Here is an 8,304-nt window from a genome sequence, read left to right as displayed (position 1 = left end):
ACAAGAGTACTGTTGTTTGTTTAGACAAGTTCGAAACAGAGAGCTTCTGAGTCAGGGTAGTTAGCACTCCAGATGTTGGTGACAAATTTGGGTCAGGAGAGTGATAAACACTGATTACTGTCTAAATATAGTGACAAACTCAACAAGTTCCACCTCAGAAAAGTTACCATTATGGTGGTGGAACGTGAAGAAAATTGTTCTCCTCTTGTTACCAACAAAGGCTAGTTGCTTCTATAAGATGGCAGGATGCCTGGAGTGCAAGCAAGTCCCAACTGTGGGGACGGTGGGGGTTTTGGTTCCTGACACAGCAATCATGTCAGTGGACCAACCTGGGTGCCAGACCAATAGCACGCTGGACACAAAGTTGCCTGACTAAACCTCGCCTTGTTTTTGGTGCGTCTGTGTGTTTGTTTGTGTGTCTGTCTGTCTGTCTGCGTGTTTGTGTTTTCGGACATTTGCAGCCATTATAAACTTTTGAACCCTTGGATGGATTGTAATAATATTTGGTATGTTGGTAGGTGTTAGATAGGCAAAGGTCAAGGTCAAATATGGGCCACCTGGTGGATAACCTTGGTACTACAGCAGAACATCCGGTTTTTGTATCTTTTGTCCTGAACATGCTATGGTCTTGACTATTTGGTGACAGATAGCTCTTCCCGTCAGGAATAAGTGGTGTGGGTTTGGTCCCCCTAGTAGCTTGTTCTAGAACTGCAGGTGGCTTTCTGGTGAAATGTTTAAAAGCCATTAAGTCCAGATAGGAACAACGTATTCTCATCATTTTGTAGGTACGTGTGTAGGTAGCTTGAGAGAGTTGTACATAATTGTATGCAAATTATGCAAATGAGAACTTAATTAGCATAATTAATGAGGACATTCTATAATTACAGTGTTTATAAAATAGTATTTTTATACATGTAATATTTTTAATCTGTGGCATGCGGAACATCAACAGATACCAATTATGCAAATTATGACCTAATTTGCATAATTGATGTGAAAATTCTGTGATTCCTCATTGGTGAATGATAGGAATTTTATACCTTGTGACATGTGTAAGTTACTCAAAGGTTAACACCATGATACATATATCATGTTAATGTTGAGGTAATTTGCATAATTCATGAAGACATGTTGAAATGAGATATTTAACACGAAAAATATTGTAATTTGAATTAAGATAAAATTAGATAAAACCATCAATCAAACTAGATTATGCTAATTACGACCTTGTTTCCATAGTCAATGAGACAAATAAAAACATTTACAAAAACTCATATATTTCATGGAGGATTTTGAGATCTCCGAATTCTTGTTTTAACCCTACCTAGACCGGGGGGGGGGGCTAAAAGTGCCCGCGGCAACTTTGATGTCACCTAGCGTCTGAACGGCTAGCCGTAGAACGACCAAACTTGGTGACTTTTCCTAAAATATTGTTGGCACCAATTCTCTATCATTGGAATAAGATAATAATTTTTTGTGTTGCCATGGCAACGGGTTTCTGACAGGCATTTTTTGCTAAATTTAGTACTTTTTGTTTCAACAATAGAATTTTATGAGTTTTATGTCAAGTTACTCATGGTTTCTAATATTAATAACATCCCATATAATTTTATGTAAATTTTATTATTAAATATGCATAATTTATGCTAATTTGATGACGTCATTGGCCAAAATCCAAGATGGCGGACCATATCATTACAACAGGTATATATAGGTTATTTTCATTAAAATTTCATCAATACTTCCATTTCTTTTTCCAAAAAAGGTTTAAATGAAGGTCTTTAGTATGTTTACAATGTATTTTAGGCTTTATCATGAAAAAAAACTATTTTTGAAAATTCAAGATTGATGATCCAAGATGGCGGCTATCTAAAATATGCATGACGTCATTTTATGACGTCACCGGTGTTGCTATGGGCAACATAAGACTTAGTACACCATAATATTCTGTCACAAACACTTTTGGTACAGTTATGTTGAATACCATTAATTTTTTAGGGAAAAACCTATTTAGACGGTTTTGGCCAATAAAATCACATTAATGACGTCATAATGGCGTCATATTACGTCATAACGACATAAAAATTGTAGATATGATAAATCTTCACTAGTACACCATTCCCTGAAAATTTGGTGGTCATACGATATACCGTTCGCGAGTTCTTAGGGGGGGGGTCAAAAGAGCCCCCCCCCCCCGGTCCCCCCATGTCAAAAAAAAGCCCGGTCTAGGTAGGGTTAAACGCAAAACTGTTCTATAGAAGGCGGCGCCGGTACGGTTCGGCGCGTTCCGGGCGCGTTCGAACGGGTATATTAGGGTCACCAACGGTGCCCAGAGCCGAGCCGATCATTTTGCCACTGGCCGTCACAGCGCGTAGACGTACAAGCGGGCTGCTCCCGCGGTACAAGCCGCCGCCGCCGCTGCCAGGCGTTTTAGGATACAAAATGGTGACAACAAAACCCAGCGCAATAGTTATACACAACACTACAACTGCCGTCTATTAGTGCTGGCGTAGTGGTTCACGCCTGACTCACGTACTTTACTTACTTCCTCCTTCATATGTACGGACACTATACCACTAATGTACGTAACTTCGTGACTCAGCCATGGCCCTTGCGTTACTGGGAATTTTGTTTACGTTTGGCTCGCGTTATTCAATATTATCTGTGGCCTGTACGTACATGTACTGTTCTAGCCGTACTCCCTCCCCATACGTAAATACAGATATGTCACGAGAAAATTTAAATTCGTTACTTGCTGATCACACGACTTAGCTTATCCTTGGATGTACTACGTAACCTTTGCTTTGGCCCTTAGAAAATATGAAGTGTTTAAATAGGGTATGATAAAATCTACTCAACATTGACAAGGTGAAGAAATGGACAAGCATCGTGTTAAATTGTGTCCGGCCATTTGATACTTAAGCTAAGGTCCCAATTGGGAAAAGGGGCCCTGGCGGGTAGTTCCCGGGCTGTTTTTTACCACTTTCGGGCGGGACCCCGACGTGGCCCCGCGGGGCACCCTGCGGCTACCGGGATATTTTTTGGCCCGTCGGGGCCCCGATAAGAATTTAATTCTGAGTTAAATTCTACCCGGGCCCCGCTAACAACAAGACGCCGTGACCTCATCGTGAGAACACCGGGAGGTACCCCTCCGGTTGCCGGCATTCCACCGGGACACATTTCTTACGTCACAGACCAGATGAACAGAATAAAGGTGTGTACTTCGCAAACCCGGGTAAAATGTGTGACCTCACAGATCAAATGATCACAACAAATACGTGAATTCTGCATTATGTATAGGTCAATACAAGACATCGTCAGAGAATCTGCTGGGTACCTGCCGGGTGCCTGCCGGATACCGACCAAAGAGGGTGACAAAATTTCTAGCAAAATGCTACTGAAGGAAACTTTTAATTGTGACCATGACAGACGATGCCCGCTCGACTCCTGAACCCGGCCGGGGCCAGCCGGCCATCCCCGACGGGCACCGGCGTAATTGGGACCTTACCTTTACTCGTGTTTCTAAATCCCAGTCCAAGAGAAGAAAATAGCGATTTTAAGAGTATACTATTGGAGGACGGAAGGTGAACCACACAGGATTTTGAAGTTGCTTAATGGTTATTTTATCCGAAAGTGTCAACACGTACTCCCTTTGCTTGAGTGGTGACAATTTGTTTGAGAACGACAGCGATTTACTTGCTGCACCCGTAAAGTTTCTCTAAACTATCAAGGTCAGTTGATTCATGAAGTATCGGTAGTTAATTGCACCCGAGAAGTCAAGGCTGTGGACATAACTAATAAAAAGGTTGTGAACATTTTGTGCTTTTCAATCCTTTATTTTCATACGTGTCACATTCTTCATGATGAACCAAGCAGAGAGATTTTACGATGTTTCTATGAGGGTGGGAGGGGTTTGCTATTTTCTTACGCAACATGTACAGAAAATTGAACTTCGCGTCATCGCAGCGATTTTCGAACACTGGCGGTCAAGGACTTGACTCACGGCGGTACATCTTGGACACATCAGACAGGTAAGACTGTGATCTAAATGGTAATCAAATATGAACTCACATAGTACCTTAGTTTTCATCTAATCCGTGTGCATCTTTATGTGTGACAGCGCCCATCCATCCAACAGTCGGGTAGCGGTCTGTAACACGATCCCAATCACAAGGTCAAGCCATGCCACGGTTCGGTCATATAATACTACAAAAACACATCAGCTGTGGTTGTAGGCGTGTGGGTGGGCGTGTCGGCGGGCGGGGATAGATCAAAACTGGGCTTGCACCAGGGACGATGACGTTTCACTTAGCTTGCCAGCGAAGCCAAGCCAAAATATGATTTGTAGTTTTTTGTACACGTGGTGCCATTCAATGTTTTTGTCACAAGACTCCCGGGCGATGATCAGTTTCTCTATGAAATGTGTTAATTAACAAAGGGCAATATTGGCACAGAACTTACAATGAATACATTGTACCTACCCGTACGATATGGGGGAAATATATTCATTTGGACCTTCTTGACCATTAGGTCATGTTGAGTTGATTACATTACAGTTGAGCTAAATATGCAAGTAAATGTGCAAGTAAATGAAGGCTTTCAATGGAAAGGGAGCGCACTGTCTTGACCTTCTGTGAGAGGACTCCAGTGGCAAGGCATGCATATGGACCAAGACAACTGGCTCACAGGAAGGCTGCAGGGTGTCTGGTCCGCGGTACCTTAGTACAGCCTCCCATGGTAAGGGGAGGTTCCCCCATCCGCCACCCGGGGGACGCGCCCCAACGCTGACACCCAAGGCGAGGAGACTTCTAATGTCATAAGAGGTAAATATTCTACATTATGCTTGGAACTGTTGGCTTCATATTTTAACTATACTAACAACACTTCTCAGTTTAGAGTATACCTTGATTTTTTTTCTTTTCTTTTCAAGGTGCCATGGCCACATGCCACCATTGTGCACAGAACCCTTGCATTACACTGAACACCAGTACAACAAGGCATGGGCAGAGAAATGCCCATGTACTAAACCATGTACAACGACATGCTGAGTACCGTCACTTTTGGCGGGAACTAAAGAAGAAAGGATTGTGGAGTTTGCCTGCCTACCTTCAACAAAAAGTTGCAAGAGGCTGTGGCAGACGGGATGTAAGGGTCATGCCCGAGTGTGTCCTAACAGTAAGTAAAACATTAGAGATTATCATGATAGTGCTTCTATACCGTACACACTGTGCCAAAGGAGCAAAATCCACTAAACATTGTGTACACTTACCTGTCCACTCTATACCTGCCCACTCGTGTTAAAACTTTCATTTTTAACTCCACATTCTGTTTCTAAATGCAGACAGTTATTCTGATACTGTACATTAAAGTGCACATAAATGGTAAAACAGTTAATTCCACTTACTGAATAAAATGTAGTATTATCATTGTTGTAATTTCTGTCTAGTATGTTGTACTATGTACATTCATGCATTTCACCCCCCGGATAGCTGATGTGTGGAGAGAAAAAAATCCAGGTAGTCGACAGTATACTTTGCAAAATGACGGTATAAAATGCAGGATAGATTACTGGTTTGTACCTTATCATTCTGTACACCTAAGTGAATGCAGCATTAATGTAGCGCCTGTCCCTGATCATAGAGCTGTGATTATGACAATTGAATCCCCTAAACCCCAAAAAAGAGGGCCAGGTTTTTGGCGCTTCAACAACTCATTGTTAGCAGATCAAACTTTTAATACACTAATGATAAATTTACTCTCAAATATTAAGGATAAACTAGAAGATACCCAAAAGCCAGGTCTACAATGGGAAATAAATAAAATGGAAATAAGATCACTCAGCATTCAATACTCTAAAAATAAAGCACGTGGTTACAAAAACGAAGAGAAAGAATTAGAAGAACAACTTAATTGTTTAATGAGGGGAACTGATGAAACGGACGATACTGGAAAACAAAAGCTAATCTGTGAAATAAAGGAAAAATTACAAAGTATACAATATCATAAAACTAAAGGTGCTATTATTAGAAGTAGAAGCAGATGGTATGAGCAGGGAGAAAGAAGTACAAAATACTTTTTCAATCTAGAAAAAAGAAACTACCAAGAAAAGATTATTACTTCTCTAACTTTGGAAGACGGATCAACAACAACAAACCCTCAAACAATTTTATTAAAAGAAGCTGAATATTATGAAAAATTATACACTTCCACAAACTGTGATCTTAACATAAATAAAGCAGCGTATTTCATACATAACGATGGGGTAAAAAAGTTAGATGATGAACACAAGAGCAGCTGCGAGGGTGAAATCAAAGAGTTTGAACTAAAAAAGGCACTTCAGGCTCTATCCAGAAATAAAAACAAGGCGCCAGGATGTGACGGAATTATCATAGAATTCTATGTTAAGTATTGGGAATTATTAAAAAGCTACCTAGTTAATGCAATTAACGAAGCGTATAATATAAACTCACTACCTATTTCACTTAGGCGTGGAGTAATAAGATTAATCCCCAAGAAAGGTTTAGACACAAGTAACTTAGACAACTGGCGGCCGATAAGCTTGCTTAACGTAGACTATAAAATCGTAAGTAAAGCGCTAACGCTGAGAATTGAAAGTTTTCTTCCTTTCTTAATACATGAAGACCAAACTGGGTTTGTGAAACAGCGATATATAGGAACAAACATAAGACGTATCTATGATATAATAGAGGATTATGACAAAAAGAACAAACCTGGATTACTTATGTTCTTGGACTTTAAAAAGGCGTATGATAGTATTGAACACTCATTTATACTGAAGGCACTGTAAATTTTGGAAATGACATAATCAGATGGGTCAAATTACTATATACAGATATAAAAAGTTGTGTGCTTAACAATGGCTTTATATCTCCCTGGTTTAATATTCATAGAGGTGTAAGACAGGGAGATCCACTGTCATCCAGTCTGTTTATGATTAGTGTTGAAATGTTAGCCTCAGCTATTAGAGCCGACGTAAACATTAACGGTCTACAATTGTATGACAGGACACATAAATTATCCATGTACGCGGGCGATATGACATCGTTACTCCTAGATATAGCTTCTGCACTGCACCTATTAGATACTTTAAATCGGTTTAAAAAATGCAGTGGTCTCGATTTGAATTACGGAAAAACAGAAGCTCTCTGGATAGGCTCAAATAAAGAAAGACAAGATAAACCACTACCCATTCGCTGGCCTGATGGTCCTATTAAAGCACTTGGTACACATTTTGGTCATGACAGACAGAGGTGTTATAAGGCAGACCTTGATAAAAATTATGCAAAAAATGGTGCAAGGATGTAATATATGGAAACAGCGAAATCTGACATTGATTGGCCGGATTTTGATTGTGAAAACCATTGGTATCTCCAAGTTGATATATATCTGTTCAGTTATGCATGTCCCTACCCATTTTGTAAAACAAGTAAATGGATATATATTCAGGTACATCTGGCGAGAAAAAACTCCAAAAGTAAAAATGAAGACACTGATTGGCAACAAATGTCAAGGTGGGCTTAAAATGATTGATTTTAATATAATGAATAAAGCTCTAAAAGCTATATGGATCAAAAGATTTATAACTGACCCGTCAAAAGAAAAAGAATACTTGTTTACAAGATGGGGAGGCTTCTTGTTGTTCCGATGTAATTACTCCACTTCACTGTTAAATCTCAATGACATGCCACCATTCTACAAAGATATTGTAACTGCCTGGGAAGAAATTATCCACTATGAACCAAAAACACACAGACAGATATGCTCACAAGTCCTGCGGAATAATAGATATATTTTAGTCGAGAATGTACCAGTGTTTTACAAAAGCTGAATAGATGCTGGCATTATTTGTGTAAATGATTTGTTGTATGGGGATGGATCATTTCTAACAACCAATGACTTACATAATCTTCTTCTTCTTCTTCCGGTAATGTCCAACTGCCGATACCGGCAATAATTGACATGTCTCGGGTCGAAGGTCACCAGCGTGACTGAGTCTAGGCCGGACTGGACACCCTCAAGACAAAGGTGGCCAGGGACGGGGATTGGACAGTGTCTGTGGGCAGGGCGTTCCAATCGCGGATAGTGCGAGGAAGAAAGGAATAGTGTTTGTAGTTCGTGCGGCAAGTTATGTCCTGGAGCTGTTGACTGTGGCCTCTCCGGCTTCTCCTGCTGCCAGACACGGGCTTCAAGGCGTCGCATCTCACACATGCAAGGTCATGCTGGATCTTGTACATCATGGCGAGTCTGGTGGTACGGCGGCGGCCTTGGAGAGAAGCCCACTGT

Source organism: Branchiostoma belcheri, unplaced genomic scaffold (assembly GCF_001625305.1).
Source record: "Branchiostoma belcheri isolate BF01 breed outbred unplaced genomic scaffold, Haploidv18h27 scaffold323, whole genome shotgun sequence".
NCBI lineage: Eukaryota > Metazoa > Chordata > Leptocardii > Amphioxiformes > Branchiostomatidae > Branchiostoma > Branchiostoma belcheri.
This window is presented reverse-complemented; position numbering follows the sequence as displayed.